We start from the raw sequence: 22,648 nt of genomic DNA on the forward strand, positions 1-22,648 counted from the left end.
AAGAGTAAGGCAGGGTAATATACACGGACCAAAAAACATTCAGCAGGAACAGGGATGGTAAAAAATCAGCATTCGATCAGCACTTACAGCCAATAGCCACAAAGCTGATCGGAGTATTCTGACTTATAGAGTAGCGCGTGAGGGGTGGGGGGATGGAGATCCCTGCATCAATATAATTTGTCATATTGATGCAGGGATCAATATGATTAGTCTGCATCAATATTTGTCTGTTAAAAAAAAAAAAAAAGGAAGAAGAAGGGGGGGGGGGACACATTGCCTTATTGTGGCCATAACAGTGCAAAAAAAAAAAAAAAAAAATATAATAATAATAATAATAATAATAATAAATAAATAAAAACCAGACATGTTTACACAGAGATGGGAATCTGAGGAAAGCAGAGCACCATTCATTGCATTTGGGGGGGGGGTAGCAAATACACCAAGAGGAGGAGGACAGCCTGATCAGGAGAGGTTTCAAAACCATGTGACCAACTTCTCTTTCAATCGCAGGGTCCTCCACGGCATCATTCAAAGGGAAACTGTAGGCTACACACTGTGGTTGGCATTTTATGAATTACTTAAATATTTGATGTTCATGCACTTCTTTCCATTAAACGATTGTTCTATCTGCATTGCTGTGGCTCCCAGGTTGGCTTTCCAGTTTATGAACCCAAGGAAGTACACTATATTACCACAAGTATTGGGACGCCTGCCTTTACATGCACATTTAATGACATCCCAGTCTTAGTCCGTAGGGTTCAATATTGAGTTGGCCCACCCTTTGCAGCCATAACATCTTCAACTATTCTGGGCAGGCTGTCCACAAGGTTTAGGAGTGTGTCTATGGGAGTGTTTGACCATTCTTCCAGAAGCGCATTTGTGAGGTCAGGCACTGATTTTGGATGAGAAGGCCTGGCTCAGACTCCATTCTAATTCATCCTAAAGGTGTTCTATCAGGTTGAAGTCAAGACTCTCTGCAGGCCAGTCAAGTTCCTCCACCCCAAACTCACTCATCCATGTGTTTATGGACTTTGCTTTGTGCACTGATGTGCAGTTATGTTGAAACAGGAAGGGGCCATCCCCAAACTGTTCCCACAAAGCATGAAATCGTCCAAAATGTATTGGTATGCTGCCACCTTAAGCGTTCCCTTCACTGGAACAAAGGTGCCAAGCCTAACCCCTGAAAAACAACCCCACACCATAATTCCTCCCCCACCAAATGATTTGGACCAGTGCACAACACAAGGTCCACAAAGAAACTGCTCCATCACCACTTTATTGCCTGAGCTGCAGTGACACCACTCCCATGCACAGGGGTCACATTATCATGGCACAGAGTGGCGACATAAAACATATGCGGAGACAGAGAGAGAGAGAAGCATAGGCAGAATAGACCAGTTGGGTCTCTTCTCTCAAACTCCTACCCATCAGGTTCAATTCCACTTTGATACGCAGTAGGCTAACATTTGCCTTTTCTTGTAGGGTTTACAAATTTACATACAGAGTTTCATTACTGGACAATAGATCTGGGAGACAGTGTGTGAGGTTAGGCAGGGATCAGGTGACCTAACTCACCTTTGACCTAGGATTTCCTAGAGTTAACCTTAAACAAAATAAAAGTAAATAAAAAGGAGCAAGTGTAAATCTTACATAAGCTAGATCACTTGAAAAATTAATGAGGAGTCCAGTCATAACAGGTCCTCTTCAATCACCGACTCCAGTCAAAAAGTTAATCAGTTAACAGCTAATGCTATCCATAAAACACCAAAGGCCTAAAGTCAAACTGCTACTAACTCTTATGCCGCGTACACACGGTCGGACTTTTCGTCTACAAAAGTCCAACGGACGCCGACGGACTAAAGCTGGCTGGTAATCCGATCGTGTGTGGGCTTCTCCGGACTTTCAGCAGACTTTTTCAGCCTCAAATCCGACGGACTTTAGATTTGAAACATGCTTCAAATCTTTACGTCGTAACTACGACGGACCCCGAAATCCGCTCGTCTGTGTGCTAGTCCGACGGACAAAAACCCATGCTAGGGCAGCTATTGGCTACTGGCTATGAACTTCCTTATTTTAGTCCGGTGTACGTCATCACGTACGAATCCGTCGGACTTTTGTGTGGTCGTGTGTAGGCAAGTCCGTTCGTTAGAAAGTCTGCTGCAAGTCCGCCGAAAGTCCGCAGGAAGTCTGTCGGACAGGCTGTCGGACTTTTGTAGACGAAAAGTCCGACCGTGTGTACGCGGCATTATGCCGCGTACACACGGTCAGACTTTTCGGCTACAAAAGTCCGACAGACTTTTGGCGGACTTTACTACATACGACCACACAAAAGTCCGACGGATTCGTACGTGATGACGTATGACCGGACTAAAATGAGGAAGTTGATAGCCAGTAGCTGCCCTAGCGTGGGTTTTTGTCCGTCGGACTAGCATACAGACGAGCGGATTTCTACGTCCGGCTGAGTTACGATGTAAAGATTTGAAGCATGTTCCAAATCTAAAGTCCGTCAGATTTGCGACTGAAAAAGTCCGCTGAAGCCCACACACGATCGTATTGTCCGCCAGATTTGGTCCGTCGGCATCCGTTGGACCAGTCCGGTTGAAAAGTCCGACCGTGTGTACGCGGCATTAGTCCACTAGAACAGGGTTTCTCAACCCATGGTACGTGTACTCCTGGGGGTACATGCACCAAGAACAGAGGGTACATCGCTCAGAGCTGGCGCCACCATAAGCAGGGCTCAGATCCTGCAGGAACACCATTCCTGGATCCGATCCTCTTTCCTCCTCTACTCGTGTGTGACATAGCGGCGATCTCCCTCTGTCATGGAGCTCTGGTCTGAACTGTTCAGCATTGTAAGTCCTGCCTCCTAGACAGGTGCTCCTGTGATAGACGGAACACTGATCCAATTGAATCAGTGCGGCGTGTATCATAGGAGGTGGGGCTTTGTTACAGCGGCCATTCAGGCGGCCAATTTAAATACAAGCTACGTGACAAAGCGGGAGATCATGACCCAGGCACTGGTAGGCTGCATTTGGTGGGAACTGCACTGATGAGGCTGCATGTGTCTACTTGTGTGTTAATTTCGGATCATGTGCGTGTTCGCAGCATGCACACATACAAGGATATTGCACTCGAACAAAAACCATCACAAACACACACACGGATCCTTCCAAACATATAGTGACATTACACACAGAAACCATGACACCCAAACAATAGAAATTACTTTCACAAGACAGGGGTACTTAAGACATTTTTTTTTTAGATTTCGTGGGGTACTTCATTGTAATAGGCTGAGAAACAATGCACTAGAACCGTAACTCTACAAGGCACTTACACAAAATAATGTATAGGACTGCACCCTCCTGTCACGTTTCCATTCCCTCTCTCTTGGCCTAGGCACCAGTGAGTTTGCAATGAGCCATGATCTGACCTGCACAGTCACACAGCTCAGCAGCAATAAGGCCATATAAAGCAAAGCAGGACAAATCAGGGGAGCCAAGCAGCCAATGCTCTCTAACAAAATACCTAACTTTTCAGGTTCTTTTGTTGCTGTTAATGTAGATATCTCCTAAAACCAAAAATCCTGCTGGCTCCTAAATTCCACATTAATTATCCATCCCCGATTTAAAGCAGTGGGTGGACTTAAGCACTAACTTTACTTCTGTACAGCTTCAAGGAGACCCAGCAGGTAGGTTGCGTCTATCCCAAGTGGATGACCATAAGACACCCCAGGTATTCTGCTGGGTGTGGATGAATACCAGAAGCCCCGTGTAGGTATGCCATGTGTATTTCCTACCAGGACGAATGACCACCAGGTAGGTACACAGTCCTATTCTGCCGAGTGTGGATGACAACTAGATGCCCAGGCATGTTGTTTGTGTGACTTTACTAGCAGGAGTGAATACATTCCAAAAATCTAGGGCAGGAAGACTGGGTGTCTATCCTCCATGGAGCAGATGACCACCAGAAGCCTAGCACAGGTAGCCTCTATATCTATCCTGCTTAAAAAGGGGGTCCACCTATCTATCGTTTTTTTTTTTTTTTTTTTTTTGAGTTCATTCACAAACTTTTCTTCTCAGCATTACATACTCACATATTGTGTGTAATATGTCTGCCTGTGTCAGATGTCGTCGGTAAGAATAACATATTATTCACTGCAGGCGGTTTCCATCTTCATTGTGGGCATTTGAAGCCCACAAGCATTTATTTCCTGGATGTGGTGAATGCTGTGCTCCCAGCATTCACCTCTCATTCCCGCACATGCTCAGTGGCACCTGGGAAGCCTGAGACTAGCTCCCAGGAGTCTGGGAGAGGCTAGAAACATGCCTACTCCCACGGGAGGAGAACCAGGAAGTGCAAAGAAGAATAGAAAAATAAAAAAGGTAATTACAGCGATTTAAATTTTTTTTAAACGGCATGTCAGCATCTAGGCAAGGAAGAGAATACATACAGATATTGTTCAAAATTTGGGTGGAACCCCGCTTTAAGGGTCAACCAGGAGCCTTGTGGCTAGGCCATGTGTGTCCAGCCTGGAGTAAACACCAAAAACCCAAGCCTGTAGGCTGTGTCTATCCTCCAAGCCAAGAACAGTAGAATGTATGTTTATCCTGAATTTAACCATCAGAAACCACAGGGCAGGCAGTGGGTTACATTTATTCAACCAGGAGTAAGAAACCACCAGAAGCCCAGGGGAGGTAGGCTGTGTGTCGATCCCCCATGCAGGGGTGGGCAACTGCAGCAAGTCACATCGAGCCCCTTCAAGTCCCACCCCTGCATTGAGTGAACACCAGATGCCCAGGATAGGTAGCCTCTGTATCTATCCTCCAATAATTGAACACCACAAGCCCAGGGTAGGCAATGTGTCTATCCTCCATGGGAGTGAACAACAGAAGCTCAGGGTAGACAGGCTGTGTATATATCCTCCATGAAAACAACAGAAACCCTGGGCATGTAGGCTGTGACTAATCTCTAGAGCAGGGATCTCCAAACTATGGCCCTCCAGCTGTTGCGGAGCTACATGTCCTATGACGCGTTGTAAAACTTTAACATTCACAGGTATGATGGGATTTGTAATTCCTGAACAACTGGAAAGCCATAGTTTGGAGACCCCTGCTCCAGAGTGAACAGAAGCTCAGGGTAGGTAGGCTGTATATCTAACCTCTAGAGTGAATAGAAGCCCAAGGCAGGAAGGCTGTGTGCGTATCCTCCATGGAGTGGATGCTAGCAGGTAGCATCTGTCTCTATTCTGCCAGAAGCATGTGGGCAGGTAGGCCCTACGCATCCAGCTTGTAGTGAATACCAAAAGCCCAAGCATGTAGGCTGTGTCTGTCCTCCATACAGTGGATGAGTGCCAGAAGCCAAGACAGGTAGAATGCATGTCTGTCCTCCTTGGAGTGAAGAACCATCAGAAGCCCATGGGATAGGCAGATTAAGGTCTATTCAACCAGGAACAGATGACCACCAGAAGCACAAGTCAGATATGCTGTCTGTCCTCCATGGAGGGGATACCAAGCTCAGGTGTGTAGCCTCTATAGCCATCCTCCATGGAGTAAACAGAGGCTGAGGGAAGGAAGACTGTGTGTACCCTCTGTGCAGTGGACACCAGAAGCCCGGGATAGGTATCCTCTGTATCGATCTTCCATGAAGTAAACAAATGAATTCCATGGCAGGTAGGCTGAGTGTCTATCCTTCATGGAGTGGATTCCAGAAGTTCAGGGTAGGTAGCCTCTGTATCTATCCAGCATGGAGTAAACAGAGGCCCAGGGAAGGTACACTGTGTGTCTATCCTCCATGGAATAGCTACCAGAAGCCCAGGGCAGGCAGGATGCATGCGTAACATCCATAAAGTGAGCAAAAAGAAGATCAGGATACTTAGGCTGTGTGTCTATCCTCCAGCCTCTCCTCCACTAGGTGGACATCAGAAGTGTAGGATAGGTAGGCTGCCTGTCTATTCCTCCAGCCTCCCCCCATGCCTCGTTCCTCCAGCCACCCTCCCACCTCAATCCTCCAGCCTCCCCCCGCCTCGTTCCTCCAGCCTCCCCCCGCCTCGTTCCTCCAGCCTCCCCCCGCCTCGTTCCTCCAGCCACCCCCCGCCTCGTTCCTCCAGCCACCCCCCGCCTCGTTCCTCCAGCCTCCCCCTTGCCTCGTTCCTCCAGCCTCCCACCCATGCCTCGTTCCTCCAGCCTCCCACCCATGCCTCGTTCCTCCAGCCTCCCACCCATGCCTCGTTCCTCCAGCCTCCCACCCATGCCTCGTTCCTCCAGCCTCCCACCCATGCCTCGTTCCTCCAGCCTCCCACCCATGCCTCGTTCCTCCAGCCTCCCACCCATGCCTCGTTCCTCCAGCCTCCCACCCATGCCTCGTTCCTCCAGCCTCCCACCCATGCCTCGTTCCTCCAGCCTCCCACCCATGCCTCGTTCCTCCAGCCTCCCACCCATGCCTCGTTCCTCCAGCCTCCCACCCATGCCTCGTTCCTCCAGCCTCCCACCCATGCCTCGTTCCTCCAGCCTCCCACCCATGCCTCGTTCCTCCAGCCTCCCACCCATGCCTCGTTCCTCCAGCCTCCCACCCATGCCTCGTTCCTCCAGCCTCCCACCCATGCCTCGTTCCTCCAGCCTCCCACCCATGCCTCGTTCCTCCAGCCTCCCACCCATGCCTCGTTCCTCCAGCCACCCCCCCCGTCTCGTTCCTCCAGCCACCCCCCCCCGTCTCGTTCCTCCAGCCACCCCCCCGCCTCAATCCTCCAGCCTCCCCCCTGCCTCATTCCTCCAGCCTCCCCCCTGCCTCATTCCTCCAGCCTCCCCCCTGCCTCATTCCTCCAGCCTCCCCCCTGCCTCATTCCTCCAGCCTCCCCCCTGCCTCATTCCTCCAGCCTCCCCCCTGCCTCATTCCTCCAGCCTCCCCCCTGCCTCATTCCTCCAGCCTCCCCCCTGCCTCATTCCTCCAGCCTCCCCCTTGCCTCATTCCTCCAGCCTCCCCCTTGCCTCATTCCTCCAGCCTCCCCCTTATCTCATTCCTCCAGCCTCTTGCCCTCCGTGGTAGGTAGGTATGCTGTGGTGTACGATGACACAATGAGGCCAGGCCTGTGTCAGGAAGGACTGTGGTGGTGTCAGGCCGGTTTGCAATGAGGCCGGCAGGGATTAGCAGACACCTCCAGGCCCGGATTAGCATTACTCAGCAGCGGCCAGTGCAATGGACAGAAGGGAGGGAAGTGTCGTACCTGTGATCCGGCCAGCGGGCTCGGCAAATCCCCCCCTGTTTCGTCCTCCGCTCTCGCTTCCCCTGGCACCGGAAGTCCGCTCTAGGAAGCGTCCGCCGTCCTGAAGAAGAAGTAAGGCGTTGCCCGGAATTAGTCGGCCGAGTTTACCTTTCGAGGGGGCGTGCCTACCACATACGGAGGAGACGGCGGCAGGGACGGCGGGACGTGTAGTCGTCTGCTGGCTGAACAGCGCCACTATGCCCGGGCCGAGGAACTACACTTCCCGAGAGGCTGTGCGCGGCCTCCGCCTGTCATAACAAACATGCGGTTTGTCAAATAGGGAGCGGAAGTCAGGGAGATAGAGCGGAGCTGGCGACCAATGGGCGGCGGGGGTGTGGGCGGGCAGCAGAGGATTGGCCGTCGGATGGCAACATGTGGGCTCTATGGGAAAAGCGGTGCTGAGGCAGGGAGGCTGAGCCTGCAGTCAGCTGGAGGGAGAAGGAGGCGGCGCAGCATCTTCGGGAGCTGGGGTATGTACTACTGACTGATGGATTATAGGAGGGGGGCATATACACCTGTCATCCTTCTTCATTACTGCCCTGGTCTCCATGGTGACCACAAGCCTTGTGACAGCACGACCTGTGTCATCAGACAGGGTTGTCTATTCACTCGCCTCACCTCCACACCCCTCATCTGAAGAATACACCTCACCTACCACTACCATGGGCCCTACTGTATACTCTACTACACCTATAGTACTCAACAACTTCCATTCAGCACTATACACCTAAAGCAGTATTAATCCCAAAACAGAAATGTAATATATTGCAGTTTACCTATCATTAGATGGGGTGGCTGCATTCGTTTTCCCCCTTCCATTTTCACCTGCTGATCTAGCCTTGTAACACACTTCCTGTATTAGAGTGCCCCCACTCTGCAGGAAGGAGCACAGGAGGAACAGCAGCAATGTCAGTCTGGGGAATGGGGAGCGTTAAATGGGCCATATAGAATGATATTCATCCAGTTTAGCAGGGATCGACCACATTTTAATCCATGTGTGAGCACTGTGGTTCTAGAAAATTTCATCTGCCGATCGATGTCTGTACAACAGCCCTGTCAGGTTTTACCTGCATGATCGGTGCTGCTGGCTATAGCCTGCTACGCTAATCCTGGATTCTGACAGCAGGGGAAGTCTCCCCACTAGAAGAGTAAAGATTCAACAGGGAGGATTCCCCCATCCTGGAATGTTTGGATGGGGGAATCGGGACATTTTTTCCATTTAACCCTCTAATTGAACATAAAAAAAAACAGACTCATGTATGGACTGCCCTAGATGTACTAGCAGATTGAAATACACTAAAAAATTGAAGCTAAACTCCAGCTCACGCTTTATAAGCAGTTACAGCGAACCATTATTTTGCTTTTGAGATAGAGGCTTTTCATTAATAAAAGATGATCATTGTAAGCACCCCTGCCAGTGGTTACTGGTTTGTCTCCTTCCTGTAACTGATACATCTGCAGGACAGCTTGTTTTGATGGAAAAACAGCAAACTTACTGGCCAGATGAACGGGGAAAATAAATAGAAGAAAGCCTAAACAAGAAACCGAATGCAGCCACATCTAAAAATGGGAAGCTGCAGTATAGTAAATGCTTGCTTTTAGGTTTAATGCCACTTTTTAAAAGAATTAAAATCCCAGTGATCCCTCATGTCTATATTCAGAAATCCAAATGTAAGTCTAAAAAAAGAGTTCATCGTTCTCCAGTATATAACAGATCCCTATCTGATAAATAACTCCATCAATAAACAATTAAGTGTTAAATCTGTGCACAACCAACTTTGCTTCTGAAAAAAATAAATACAAATTATCATACAAACAAAGTATCTATGCCCATACAGTAGGACACTTTTTGTTCCTGTAAATAAAAAAATAAATACATTAAAAAAAAAAAAAAAAAAAAAAAAATATATATATATATATATATATATATATATATATATATATATATATATATATATAATTTTTTTTTTTTAGTTAAAAAAGTGTGTATATATTTTTATATTATATATGTTTGTTATTATTTATAATATTTTTTTCATAAAAACAAAGCTGGCCCTCCACCTATAAATGAGGACCAACTTTGTTTCTCTTAAAAAAAAAAAAAAAATATATATATATATTTTTTTTTTCTAGAGAAACAAAGTTGGTCCTCATTTATAGGTGTGTGTGTGTGTATGTATATGTGTGTGTGTGTGTGTGTGTGTGTGTGTGTATATATATACACACACACACACATCACAAGCATGGAAAGTACAGCACCAAACTGTGGCATGTTTATTGTATTGGATGAGAAATCCGTTTATAAAGGATAAAAATATTTTGTAGACAACAATATCTTCTATTTGTAAATCTGGATTGAGTAACTTCTTTTCTAAGTCACTGATGCAAGAAAAGAAAAAACAAAACGAGAGCATGTAAATGAAAAGTGCGTGCTTAGAATAGCTACCTGTAGGACATAGACAATTGGCGATATGTATTCTTAGTTTGATAATGGATTTTTTTTAGGTCAGTCCTCATTAAAATATATAAGGATTTTCTCACGTAGGTAATGATACTTGTTCATAGAATGTTCTTGGCAACTTTTTTTTTTTTTTTTGTTCTTGTAAAAAACTGGTCACCAAGTCTCTCCTCGACAGGCAGCATGCTCTTGGGACCACAATGTAGAATGTTATCACACGTGCACAGCCAATTTGCACACACAGACTGTACATTAGGGTCAATTCAGACACGAGCCAATTAACCTACAAACATGTCTTTGGAAACCAGCAGAAACACAGGGAGGACTTGCAAACGCCATGCAGATGGTGCCCTGGCCAAGATTTGAACCAGGGACCCTAGTGCTGTGTACTGTGCTACCTGTTCACAATGTACTGGTTTCTGCAATCAGGAAAAATTGTTCAATAAAGTTGATTTCGCTGCTAAAAGAAAGCCTGCTCTTAAAAAACAGGTCTATAACGTAAATCACCTGTTTTTTCTTATTATAGAACCAGGCAGAATGACACCAAATGCCTTCTCTGAGAGGTTTTGTCTCCCGTCATTTATTTTCTGTTGTTTTTCATGTTCTCCAGCTCCGCGGAGCTTTACAATCTGTCCATTGGGTAATATTAATACACAGCTGCAAACTGGGTTTCCCTAACAATATACAACTAAGTTTAAACTATATGTAAACCCGCACATTTTCAAACAAACTATTCTGTTTAAAATAGAAATGAAAAGGAAAAACGTGTGTGTGTGTGTGTGTGTGTGTATACGTACAGTGCCTTGAAAAAGTATTCACGCCCCTTGAAATTTTCCACATTTTGTCATTGCAGCCAAAAACGTAAATGTATTTTATTGAGATTTTATATGATGGACCAACACAAAGTGGCACATAATTGGGAAGTGGAAGGAAAATGATAAATGGTTTTAAAGGTTGTTTTATTTGTAAAAAAAAAAAAAAAAAAAAGTGTCTGAAAAGTGTGATGTGCATTTGTATTCAGCCCCCTTTACTCCGATACCCCTAACTAAAATCTAGTGGAACCAATTGCCTTCAGAAGTCACTTAATTAGTAAATGGAGTCCACCTGTCTGTAATTTAAGCTCAGTATAAATACAGCTGTTCTGTGAAGCCCTCAGAGGTGTGTTAGAGAACCTTAGTGAACAAACAGCATCATGAAGGCCAAGGATCACACCAGACTGGTCAAGGATAAAGTTGTGGAGAAGTTTAAAGCAGAGTTAGGTTATAAAAAAAAAATCCCAAGCTTTGAACATCTCACGGAGCACTGTTCAATCCATCATAGGAAAATAGAGAGTATGGCACAATTGCAAACCTACCAAGACATGGCCATTCACCTAAACTGACAGGCCGGGCAAGGAGAGCAATAATCAGAGAAGCAGCCAAGAGGCCCATGGTAACTCTGGAGGAGCTGCAGAGATCCACAGCTCAGGAGGGAGCACCTGCCCACAGGACAATTATTAGTTTTGCACTCCACAAATCTGACTTTTATGGAAGGAATCACTTTAAAGTGATTGTTAAGGAAAATATTTTGTCATACTTGCCTGCTCTGTGTAGTAGTTTTGCACAGAGTAGCCCCGTTCCTCCTCTTCACAGGTCCCCTGCTGGTGCCTGTGTGTGCTCATTACCAAGCCAGCTCTCTGTGCCCATAAGACACAGAGAGCACAGCTCAGCCCCGTCCCCTCTCTGCCCCACTGGCTGTGATTAACAGCAGCAGGAGTAGGGGTGCACCGAATGGAAATTTTGGTACCGAAAATGAAGGATGCACTAGGCCGAAAACCGATACCAAAAATGACAGTTTAAAAAAAAAAAAATGATATTTTTATATGTAATTGAATTATATTCAACTTTTTAATTTAATATCATCAGATTAAATTAATATGAATTTATTGTTGGCCATTATTGGCACCTTTTAGTGCAAGAAAGGTCAAGAAAAAGTCTGCAGTCTCTAGCCATCTTTTGTATCATGTCCTCAGTCTCTAACCATCTCTTCATGCACTTCTAGCTGACATGATACAAGAGATCAATGCTGCCTGCCTGTGCCCAGCGGCCTCACCAGTGCCCGTCATATGCAGCCTCACCAGTGCCCGTCATATGCAGCCTCACCAGTGCCTATCATGTGCAGCCTCACCAGTGCCCATCATATGCAGCCTCACCAGTGCCCGTCATAAGCAGCCTCACCAGTGCCCATCATATGCAGCCTGCCAGTGCCCAGCAGCCCTACCAATGCCCGTCATATGCAGCCTGCCAGTGCCCAGCAACCCCACCAGTGCCCATCATATGCAGCCTGCCAGTGTCCAGCAGCTTCACCAGTGCCCATCATATACAGCTTGCCAGTGCCCAGCAGCCTCACCATTGTCGTCATATGCAGCCCACCAGTGCCCATCATATGTAGCTTGCCAGTGCCCAGCAGCCCCACCAATACCCATCATATGCAGCTTGCCAGTGCCCATCATATGCAGCTTGCTAGTGCCCAGCAGCTTTACCAGTGCCCATCATATACAGCTTGCCAGTGCACAGCAGCTTTACCAGTGCCCATCATATGCAGCTTGCCAGTGCACAGCAGCTTTACCAGTGCCCATCATATGCAGCTTGCCAGTGCACAGCAACTATACCAGTGCCCATCATATGCAGCTTGCCAGTGCACAGCAACTATACCAGTGCCCATCATATGCAGCTTGCCAGTGCCCAGCAGCTTTACCAGTGCCCATCATATGCAGCTTGCCAGTGCCCAGCAGCTTTACCAGTGCCCATCATATGCAGCTTGCCAGTGCCCAGCAGCTTTACCAGTGCCCATCATATGCAGCTTGCCAGTGCACAGCAGCTTTACCAGTGCCCATCATATGCAGCTTGCCAGTGCCCAGCAGCTTTACCAGTGCCCATCATATGCAGCCTGCCTGTGCCCGCATCAGCGGCAATCTTTGTGTGTCATGGAGCTGGATTTGAATTTCCCGGGCCGCAGTAACAATGTCCCGCCTTCTGTAAAATGTCACGCTGATCCAATGTCCCACCATTAGGTCAGTGTGCTGTCTATCACAGGAAGCGGGACATTGTTGCTGCGGCCCGGGCAATTCAGCTACGTGAAACGCGGAGATTGAGGGGAGAAGGATGGAGTGGAGGACTGGGCGTGCCAGGATGATACTCCCACAATGGGTGGCACCCAGGGTGTACCACGCCCCCTTTCGGTATCGCCTGTGTTTTTTTCATTTGGCCGAATGAAAAATAATAGTTTTCGGCGGCTGAAATTTTGGTGCACCTCTAAGCGGGAGCCAATGGCTCATGCTGCTGCATCTTAGCCAATCAGGAGGAAGAACCTTGGGTCTTGTGCACGTCACTGGATTGAGCATTGAGCTTGGGCTTAGGTAAGTATTAGGGGGGATAAGGGGGAGCTGCACACTGAAGGTTTGCAATCTTCATGCATAGAATGCATGAAGGTCACAAACCTTAAGGCTCGATTCACACCTATGCATGTTGCTTTTGAGCGTTTTTGGAGGTTTTTTTTTCATGCTTGGCACGTTTTTGAGCAGCGTTTTTGTAGCGTTTTTGCGGCGTTTTTTTTTTTTTTTTCTTTTTTTTTTACAGTCTTAAAAAAAAATTACAAAAAAAAATAAATAAAAAAAAAAATGGCAAAAACGCACCAAAAACGCACCAAAAACGCTGCAAAAAACGCTGCAAAAACGGTGCACTTGCGTTTTTGATGCTTGTCCATTGAAATCCATTACATGCAAAACGCTGCTTTTTGCATGAAAAAAAGTCCCCGACCCTTTCCAAAAACGCAGAGATACAAAAAAGCATTGATGTGAACATGTTCCATAGGAACCCATGTTAAAAAATTCCCATGCATTTCTGCAAAATGCAAAATGCATCAAAAAACGCGCTAGTGTGAATGGAGCCTTAGCCTTTACAGCCACTTTAAGGCTCCATTTACACTAGCGCAAAATGCAAATCGCGGCAAAAACGCGGCAAAAACGCTGCTCAAAAACGTGCCAAGCATGAAAAAAAAAACCTCCAAAAACGCTCAAAAGCAACATGCATAGGTGTGAATCGAGCCTTAGTCTGAAAGTTCCTGCCCTTCAAGGGCTGCTTCGCACCACCAAGCCATATACGGCTAAAAAAAAAAAAAACTGGCAATGCACTGATCCTGACTCATTGCACAGTTTACCGTTTTTTTTTTTGTTTTTTGTTTTTTTTTTGTTTGTTTTTTTTCCCAAGCTGACCTTTTTTGAAATGTCACAAGTGACATCTAATTCAGTTCTATTGCTGGCAGCGCAGTGTGAGGCGATAGATCACATTGCACCATGCTGTGCTGAAAATATGTTTTTCCCAGTGAACACCACCACACCACTGTGGTATGAACCTCTAGGGAACAAGGCTTTTTGCCTTGTCTTGCATTAGAACAGTGCTGGGCAATGCTCCCCGCTCGCCTGGTATGAATGATCCCTAACTCACATGGCCTAATTGTCCCCCAGCGTCTGAGTGTGCATAACAATGAGGTTTTTGTTTTTCCCTCTTAACTATGGGGTTCTGTTCTTTACTATTGTTATGTAGTCTCGGGAGCTGGGAGATGATGTAATGCTGATAATCTACATGGTAATTTTAAGACATTATCAACCACTTTCAATTAGCTTTCAACAACAGCTGGATGGATCAAGGCAAACTGCCACCAGCACTTTCTATTAGATCCGTGAAATAATTCAAATTGCTGGTTGTAGGTCACTTTGATCGTTTGATCTTTTTTCTGAGCTTTGTAAAAGCAGAAATTGCCTGAAAATTACCGATTGTGTGGTCACAATACAGGTTGTGTGCGGCACATCAGGAGGAGCCCTCAATGTTGGCCTCCGTATACATTCTATTGAAGCAAGGCCCTCGGGTTAAAACAAATGGAAGATATGCATGTCTAAGGTTACAGTAGACACTGACCTGTGCCTTGCACTGAATAAAATACCTCGCCTATGCTGCAACCTGTGGGACTTGCTTCTAAAAAATATGTGTGTGTATATGTGTGCGTGTGTGTGTGTGTGTGTGTGTGTGTATATATATATATAGATATAGATATAGATATCTATATCTATATCTATATCTATATATATATAATTTATTATGTGTGTGTGTGTGTATATATTATATTATATAATATTTTTTTTTTTTTATTATAATATAAAATCTCCTAGATTGTAAGCACTAACGAGCAGGACCCTCTGATTCCTCCTGTATTGAATTGTATTGTAATTGTACTGTCTGCCCTAACATTGTGCTGTGCAAACTGTTGGCACTATATAAATCCTGTATGTGTGTGTATGTATATGTGTGTATATATATATATATATATATATATATATATATATACACACACACACACACGATCTCGCAAAAGTGAGTACACCCCTCACATTTTTGTAAATATTTTATTATATCTTTTCATGTGACAACACTGAAGAAATGACACTTTGCTACAATGTAAAGTAGTGAGTGTACAGCTTGTATAATAGTGTAAATTTGCTGTCCCCTCAAAATAACTCAACACTCAGTCATTAATGTCTAAACCTCTGGCAACAAAAGTGAGTACACCTCTAAGTGAAAATGTCCATATTGGGCCCAAAGTGTCAATATTTTGTGTGGCCACCATTATTTCCCAGCACTACCTTAACCCTCTTGGGCATGGAGTTCACCAGAGCTTCACAGATTGCCACTGGAGTCCTCTTCCACTCCTCCATGATGACATCACAGAGCTGGTGGATGTTAGAGACCTTGCGCTCCTCCACCTTCCATTTGAGGATGCCCCACAGATGCTCAATAGGGTTTAGGTCTGGAGGCTTGCTTGGCCAGTCCATCACCTTTACCCTCAGCTTCTTTAGCAAGGCAGGGGTCATCTTGGAGGTGTATTTGGGATCGTTATCATGTTGGAATACTGCCCTGCGGCCCAGTCTCCGAAGGGAGGGGATCATGCTCTGCTTCACTAGGTCACAGTACATGTTGGCATTCATGGTTCCCTCAATGAACTGTAGCTCCCCAGTGCTGGCAGCACTCATGCAGCCCCAGACACTCCCACCACCATGCTTGACTGTAGGCAAGACACACTTGTCTTTGTACTCCTCACCTGGTTTCCGCCACACACACTTGACACCATCTGAACCAAATACGTTTATCTTGGTCTCATCAGACCACAGGACATGTTTCCAGTAATCCATGTCCTTAGTCTGCTTGTCTTCAGCAAATTGTTTGCAGGCTTTCTTGTGCATCATCTTTAGAAGAGGCTTCCTTCTGGGACGACAGCCATGCAGACCAATTTGATGCAGTGTGCAGCGTATGGTCTGAGCACTGACAGGCTGACCCCCCACCCCTTCAACCTCTGCAGCAATGCTGGCAGCACTCATACATCTATTTCCCAAAGACAACCTCTGGATATGATTCTGAGCACGTGTACTCAACTTCTGTGGTCGACCATGGCGAGGCCTGTTCTGAGTGGAACCTGTCCTGTTAAAACGCTGTATGGTCTTGGCCACCATGCTGCAGCTCAGTTTCAGAGTCTTTGCAATCTTCTTATAGCCTGGGCTATTTTTATGTAGCGCAACAATTCTTTTTTTCAGATCCTCAGAGAGTTCTTTGCCATGAGGTGCCATGTTGAACTTCCAGTGACCAGTATGCGAGAGTGAGAGCAATAACACCAATTTTAACACTTCTGCTCCCCAATCACACCTGAGACCTTGTAACGCTAACAAGTCACATGACATCGGGGAGGGAAAATGGCTAATTGGTCCCAATTTGGACATTTTCACTTAGGGGTGTACTCACTTTTGTTGCCAGCGGTTTAGATTTTAATGGCTGTGTGTTGAGTTGTAGCAAAGTGTAACTTCTTCAGTGTTGTCACATGAAAAGATATAATAAAATATTTACAAAAATGTGAGGGGTGTACTCACTTATGTGAGATACTGTGTGCGTGTGCATGTGTGTGTGTGTATATATGTATGTATGTGTGTGTGTGTATGTATATATATGTATATATATATATATATATATATATATATATATATATATATATATATATATATATATATAAAATGCCATTTTTTTTAATGCTACTTACAAATATACTTTATTTTTCATGAAATTACAATTTAAATATTTCCTGAAAATTGCTAGGTTTTATTGCAGATGTAAATTTCATGGGGCTTTACTACCAGTAAATTGTCAATGTGAAACTGCCCTCATATTTAACAGCTTTGTTGTTCCTTTTGAATTGCCACTTGTACACATGAAAGCCTTTCACACTTCCTAATGCTTTCTTGCTGCTCGCAGTTTTGCTCATATCTTATAAATCTTATGCTCTCTGGAAGTGGCAAAGATAGTTTCTGATATAAATACAGTGTATATTCACACCACTGACAAGTGTGGGTTTTTTTTAATTTATTTATTTTATTTTTTATTATTCTTAGCTCAACTCTTCACCACCGTTACTGTGTTCTTTTCACACATTAAGTGTCACATTTGCCTTTTATTTTGACTGTTTTAGGTGTAGTGGAATGGAACTGTGTACGTCCACAAAATGTTACTGGCTAAATGATATTAATAATAGTATTTGCATCCACTCTATGGTAATGTGGCTCACTCTTTCAACTACCTGTATTATAAAGGAGAGCTGGACAAAGGCAATTGTATTAAAAGAAGATTCATATGCCATAGCACCTTAAAGTGAACTCGTGCCCACAATTTGCACACTAAAGTACGGTATTTGCATTTTATGAGCAAGCTATGAAAGCACCTTAAAACAAACTCATATGCACCTCTATAGCTGCAGACATTGTAAAAAAAAAAAAAAAAAAAGATCAATTTCAAAATTGACGACAGTGGCACAGAAATATGCCAGCCCTCTAATATAAAGTTAAGTTATTTTGGGACATTATTTCTATGCAATGCACCTCTTTATGCAAGTAGAAGTGCATAACTGCGTACATCCGCCTTCACCCATTCATGTCTATGGGCAGCTGTACACAGCACCATGGGCTCCCAGGCACTGAAATCTGCCCATTTGTACATTCGCAGCAATGTGTGCAATGAGCCCTAAAAACCAGTTACATCACACTACAAATAACTAGAAAGGTCAGTAAGGGTTTGTTTGCTTGTTTTACTTTTCATTAAACATATGTAAATACTTTAATGTCTTCAGTCTGTATACAAATGCACTTTAAAGTGAACCCATACTAACCCCCAAACTAAACCCCTCCTACCATTATGTAGAAGATGCCCTCCAGTGCCTTTACCTTTACAGCTTTTCCCTCACCTTCTAGATGCCCCTGCAGGGTATGTCATAGCAGAGAGTCGGGCAATGGGATCCCACATAACAGAAGTGGAACAGGGAGCAATAGACCACACAGCTTTCAGCACAGAACGATAGGGAAGTGAAATTGTGAGGATGAAATGGCATACCAGTTCTCTGTATGATTACCAGTGTTCTCTGTATGATTACACCTTGTACAGTATGCGGTGATGCTCGGGGTGAGTTCTGATGCCCTGCACACACAGTATGTCCTCAGTCTTTCAAGATTGAGTGCTGTTGGGGGTCCTTCAACCTGGAAGACTTATTTATTTATTACAGGTACTAATTTCCGCAGCGCTTTACACATATACAGTATTTTGCACATTCACATTAGTCCCTACCCTCAAGGAGCTTACGGTGTAGGGTCCCAGACTCACATTCATATACATACTACTACCAATTTAGACAGGAGCCAAATAAAGTGGTTGTAAATGATCACCTTGTAAAACAACCCATTCAGTTTAAAATAGAAATGAAAGGCAAAACATTTTCGTATAGATATAAAAAAACATAAATCCTTTTTTCTTTTTTTTTCTCCCCCCCCCCCCCTTTTCTATAAGTGATCACACTCCCTATGTTCTCAGCTGCATAAGAGCTGGGGGGAGGAGAAGCAGCAGCACACTGAGCTTCCTAGTGAATGGCTGTGCAGGATAAGTCTGATCATTGGAGGAGAACACACGGAGTTCCCAGCACAGCTAGAAAACTGACCACAGTGTGTTCTCCTGCTTAGTGTGATCAGTTTTTAATAGGAAAGCAGAGGGACTGTCAGGAACACCAGGGATTTCACACAAAGGAAGCAATATAAAGAGAACAGGATACTTTCTCATACAAGTACATGGTACAGCAGGCACATATATAAAATATGAAGTGTTTGGGTAACAAACGCTTTATGTCTTTGGAGCGTAAGAGGAAACCGGAGTACCTGGACTAAACCCACGCAGGCACAGGGAGAACATGCCAACTCCAGGCAGGTATTGCCATGGTTGGGATGATCATAGTGTACTGCCAAATATAACATCAATTGGCCGGTTTTTTTTTTGTGTTTTTTTTTCACTCTTGCTGAAGGTTATTGGTAAGAAAAAAATGCCTGGATTAGGGTTTTAGACAGCCTATAATGAGTTCACAATTACTTGATAAGGGGACAGTAATGTCTATGGTGAAACCGAGAAGCCTGCTGGCTGAATGCTTCCAGGGAGATCACTGACCAGAAGGATAAGAAAACATGTGACTATAGTTCTCCATGTAGAATGAACACACTGCTTATGCCATTCCCTTTATCTTCATTAATGAAAACACTCGTGTAGGAATCGGATAAATCCTGTATCTTTTCCCACTCTGTAGTGCTCATCCATGTCCTCACTCCTCTGTGTGATCATTCTTCCTAACGTCCATCAAAGCCCTTCCTTTTCTCAGATCATTTCTTTCCACTACAACTTCCAGTATACCTGTTCTCCTCTCTGATCATCCTCCACTTCTCTTCATAACTGCCTTCATCTATGGCATTCTTCTCCATTTCCATCCTTGCTGGCACTACTCTTTCACTCTGTAAAATGTTCCTCCCTGGAATGATCAGTTATATTACACAGATGTACATACAGTAAAATCTCCTGTATTTTTTACATTAAACAATACACTCAGACAAAATAACTGCAAATGTACCCACTCCCAAAATGACTCCATTCATACTTAGGCGCATACTTTTGTATTTTCCCCAAAAAATCATTTTTGACTTCTCTTGCTTCTTATAGCATTAGCATTTTTTTCTCTATTGCTGGTCATCCACTGTCTATACCCAAGTACCAAGTATTTTTTTTTTGTCCATTGCATTTGGATGCTTTGTGTATTAAGCTATATGCATATCACAATCTGTCTTCTATTAGTTTTTGTTTAAAGTAGTTCTAAAGACAGGACATTTTTTACCTTAATGCATTCCCTGCAAGGTAAAAAATGTCCCATTGGTTATATCGCCCCCTCACCTCCCTAAATACTTACCAGAGTCCTATCTCGATCCAGCATTGTGCCCCAGTGAAGCCGCACTGCTCTCTCTTCCTCTCCTCACAAGAGAGGAAGGGGGAGCCACTTGCTCCTGCTGCTGTCAATCAAATCCTGTGAGGAGGGGGCAGGGCCGAGCTGTGCTGTGTTTGTATTAATGGACGCACACAGCCCGGCTCAGGAGCAAACCAGCATGTGCACACCCACAGCAAGCAGCTTCCTATGGTGAAGAGGAGGAGCCAAGAAGAGGAGGAGCTAAGAGTGTCAGCAGAGGACCAGAGAAGAGGAGGTTTGGGGCCGCTGTGTGCAATACCACTGCACAGTGCAGGTAAGTTTTACCATTGTTATTTTAATTTAAAAAAAAAAAAAAAAGTTGGCGAATCTTCAATCTTCAGTTCCCTGCAAAAAATTTTAAAAGTCAGTATTTTGAAAGTGATTGTAAGATCTCTTTAAAAAAAAAAAAAATAACAAACATGTTATACTTACCTGCTCTGTTCAGTGGATTTGTACAGGGCAGCCCGGATCCTCCTCTTCTCGGGTCTCTCTTCTGTGCTCCTTGCCCCTCCTTCCTGTCGAGTGCCCCCACAGCAAGTAGCTTGCTATGGAGGCATCGAGCCAAGCTGCAGCTCCGTATGTCTATTCAGACACAGAGCTGCAGTTTGGCTCCAGGAGGGAGAGTCTTGGACAGCTGAGGGACTCATGGACATCGCTGGATCGAGATAGACTGAGGGGGGCTGCTGCACACAGAAGGCTTTTTTTTATCTTAATGCAAAGCATTATGCATTAAAGTTGGGCAAAGTTCCGCTTAAATGGTAAACTGATTGAGGTAATTATATGGTTATATTTTATTATATGTTATTGCTCTTTTACCTTACCATCAGAAATAGACCAGTTTATTTTTTGTACAGGGTCTAGTGCAGCCTTTTTCAAACCTTTTTACCCCAGTGGAACCCTTGAAGTACTTTTCAGGTCTCAAGGAACCCTTGCTGCAAATAGGGATATATATATAATATAATATAATTTTTTTTTTTTTTTTTTTATTGTCCGTTTTGTTTTTTTGCCAAGTGCATCCTAAATTTTCATTTTCAGTCCAGAATTTTCATTTTGGTGCACAACTAGCTAAAACCAATTCATTGTAGGGTAGTGGTAAAATCTCCTTTACATTGGTGGTCGTTTCGAGGAATGGCCCCTATAAGGGTGGTCCAATTGCCACCCTTACGAACAGATACAAAACTCATTGTGTCTTGATACTGGCTGTGCGAAGCGGTGCATGTTTTAGAACCATGCAGGCACCATTGTATGGAGAGGTCAATCAGGCCCAGCTCAAGGAGCCCCAGAAATCTATATGTGGATGATGGCACTGTAATTATTTAATAAGAAAAAAAACATGCAAGTACATTTTTCCTAATTAATATACAGCTGTCACATGACCCAGCTCTTTCCCAGCCTGTCTGTAGGGAAACATAAGCAGGAAGAGCTTCTAGTCCTCTGCTGGTTACATGTTCAAAATAAAAAAACCTTTGGAATACAAAGTAAAAATTAATATCAAACTGTTTTAAATTGGCATACAAATATATATTTGAAATCATATCTCTAACATGGTGTGGGAAGATTTCTGCCAGCCAGGCTGTGTCACACCCCTCCAGCCTGTGTCTTAGAATAAGAGGAAGGTGAAGCCACCATTAAAGAGGAAGTTAACCCTGATGGGTTTTACTTTCTTTATGCTTTTACTTTGCAGGGTAAAAAAAAATGTGCCAGCTGACAATTACCTGCAAACAAAAAGCCCGCGCCTTCCCCCTGCAGGCCTCATCTGTTTTCCCCTCTTTCTTCCAGGGGCTGCGGACCTTGGCTCTGTGACTGGCTGGAGCCATGTGACATCACTCATGCACATGCATGCGGGGGGCGGTGGTCACGGCACTCGCTCGTGAAGAAACTGCACGGGAGGGCTGTTTCTTCATAGTGCATGCGCGGATGACACCATCAACACAGTATACAGTAAATATCTCCTAAACCAGATTAAATTACAGTACAGGTAGAAATGGGTAGATCCCCAGGCTTCTGGTGTCTGAAATCTAAATGGGTTCATAATGAGAGGGTACAGGAGCTGCTGCAGGACTCAGGTCCTCACTACTTGAAGGTGAATTAATCCATGGCATTCCCTCAGTCAGTGTGGGATGCCTTTTAAAGCTTTTACCCTTGGTCAATTTATCTCAGCCATTATATTCAACTGCAAGAGTTGAATATAACTCAGTTGTCCTTGACTACCGACATGCTCTGCGCATGAGCGATCGCTTTTTAAACATCTGTATACAGGACTTTTTTACTTGCTAGCAACTCTTTGTTTTAAACCTGTTTTTTTATGCTAATTGGAGACTTGTGGAAGCTCCCAAACAGCATTTTATCATTTACTCCAATAAATCTTTTTGATGAGACAATGTCACACTTTTTAGAGTATCGTATCTTTTTTGCAAGATTTGCACAATCTTTTGAACACTTGGGATACTTACCGTGATTGAGAGAACGTTCGGGACACAGAGGTTATTGACAAGAGATGCCCAGGAGATCTGGAGTTCATTTCTGGGGATCTG

The 22,648-nt window shown here is 44.5% G+C and overlaps 2 protein-coding genes across 3 annotated transcripts in view; one reads left to right on the forward strand and one right to left on the reverse strand.

Annotated features, from left to right (window-relative positions):
* The window catches only part of PDCD10 (programmed cell death 10), a 69,786-nt gene extending 62,256 nt beyond the window's left edge, over positions 1-7,530 (reverse strand). The window contains exon 1 of the mRNA XM_073626151.1: positions 7,223-7,530. The gene's annotated coding sequence lies outside the window, so the exon portion shown is untranslated. The remainder of the gene's footprint in view (positions 1-7,222) is intronic.
* A 43-nt stretch (positions 7,531-7,573) lies between these two features.
* The window catches only part of SERPINI1 (serpin family I member 1), an 86,953-nt gene continuing 71,878 nt past the window's right edge, over positions 7,574-22,648 (forward strand). The window contains exon 1 of one of the 2 annotated variants that reach the window (XM_073626150.1): positions 7,574-7,731. The gene's annotated coding sequence lies outside the window, so the exon portion shown is untranslated. The remainder of the gene's footprint in view (positions 7,732-22,648) is intronic. The other variant, XM_073626149.1, reaches the window with a different exon arrangement.

The sequence above is a fragment of the Aquarana catesbeiana genome, linkage group LG04 (genome assembly GCF_042186555.1).
Source record: "Aquarana catesbeiana isolate 2022-GZ linkage group LG04, ASM4218655v1, whole genome shotgun sequence".
NCBI classification, from domain to species: domain Eukaryota; kingdom Metazoa; phylum Chordata; class Amphibia; order Anura; family Ranidae; genus Aquarana; species Aquarana catesbeiana.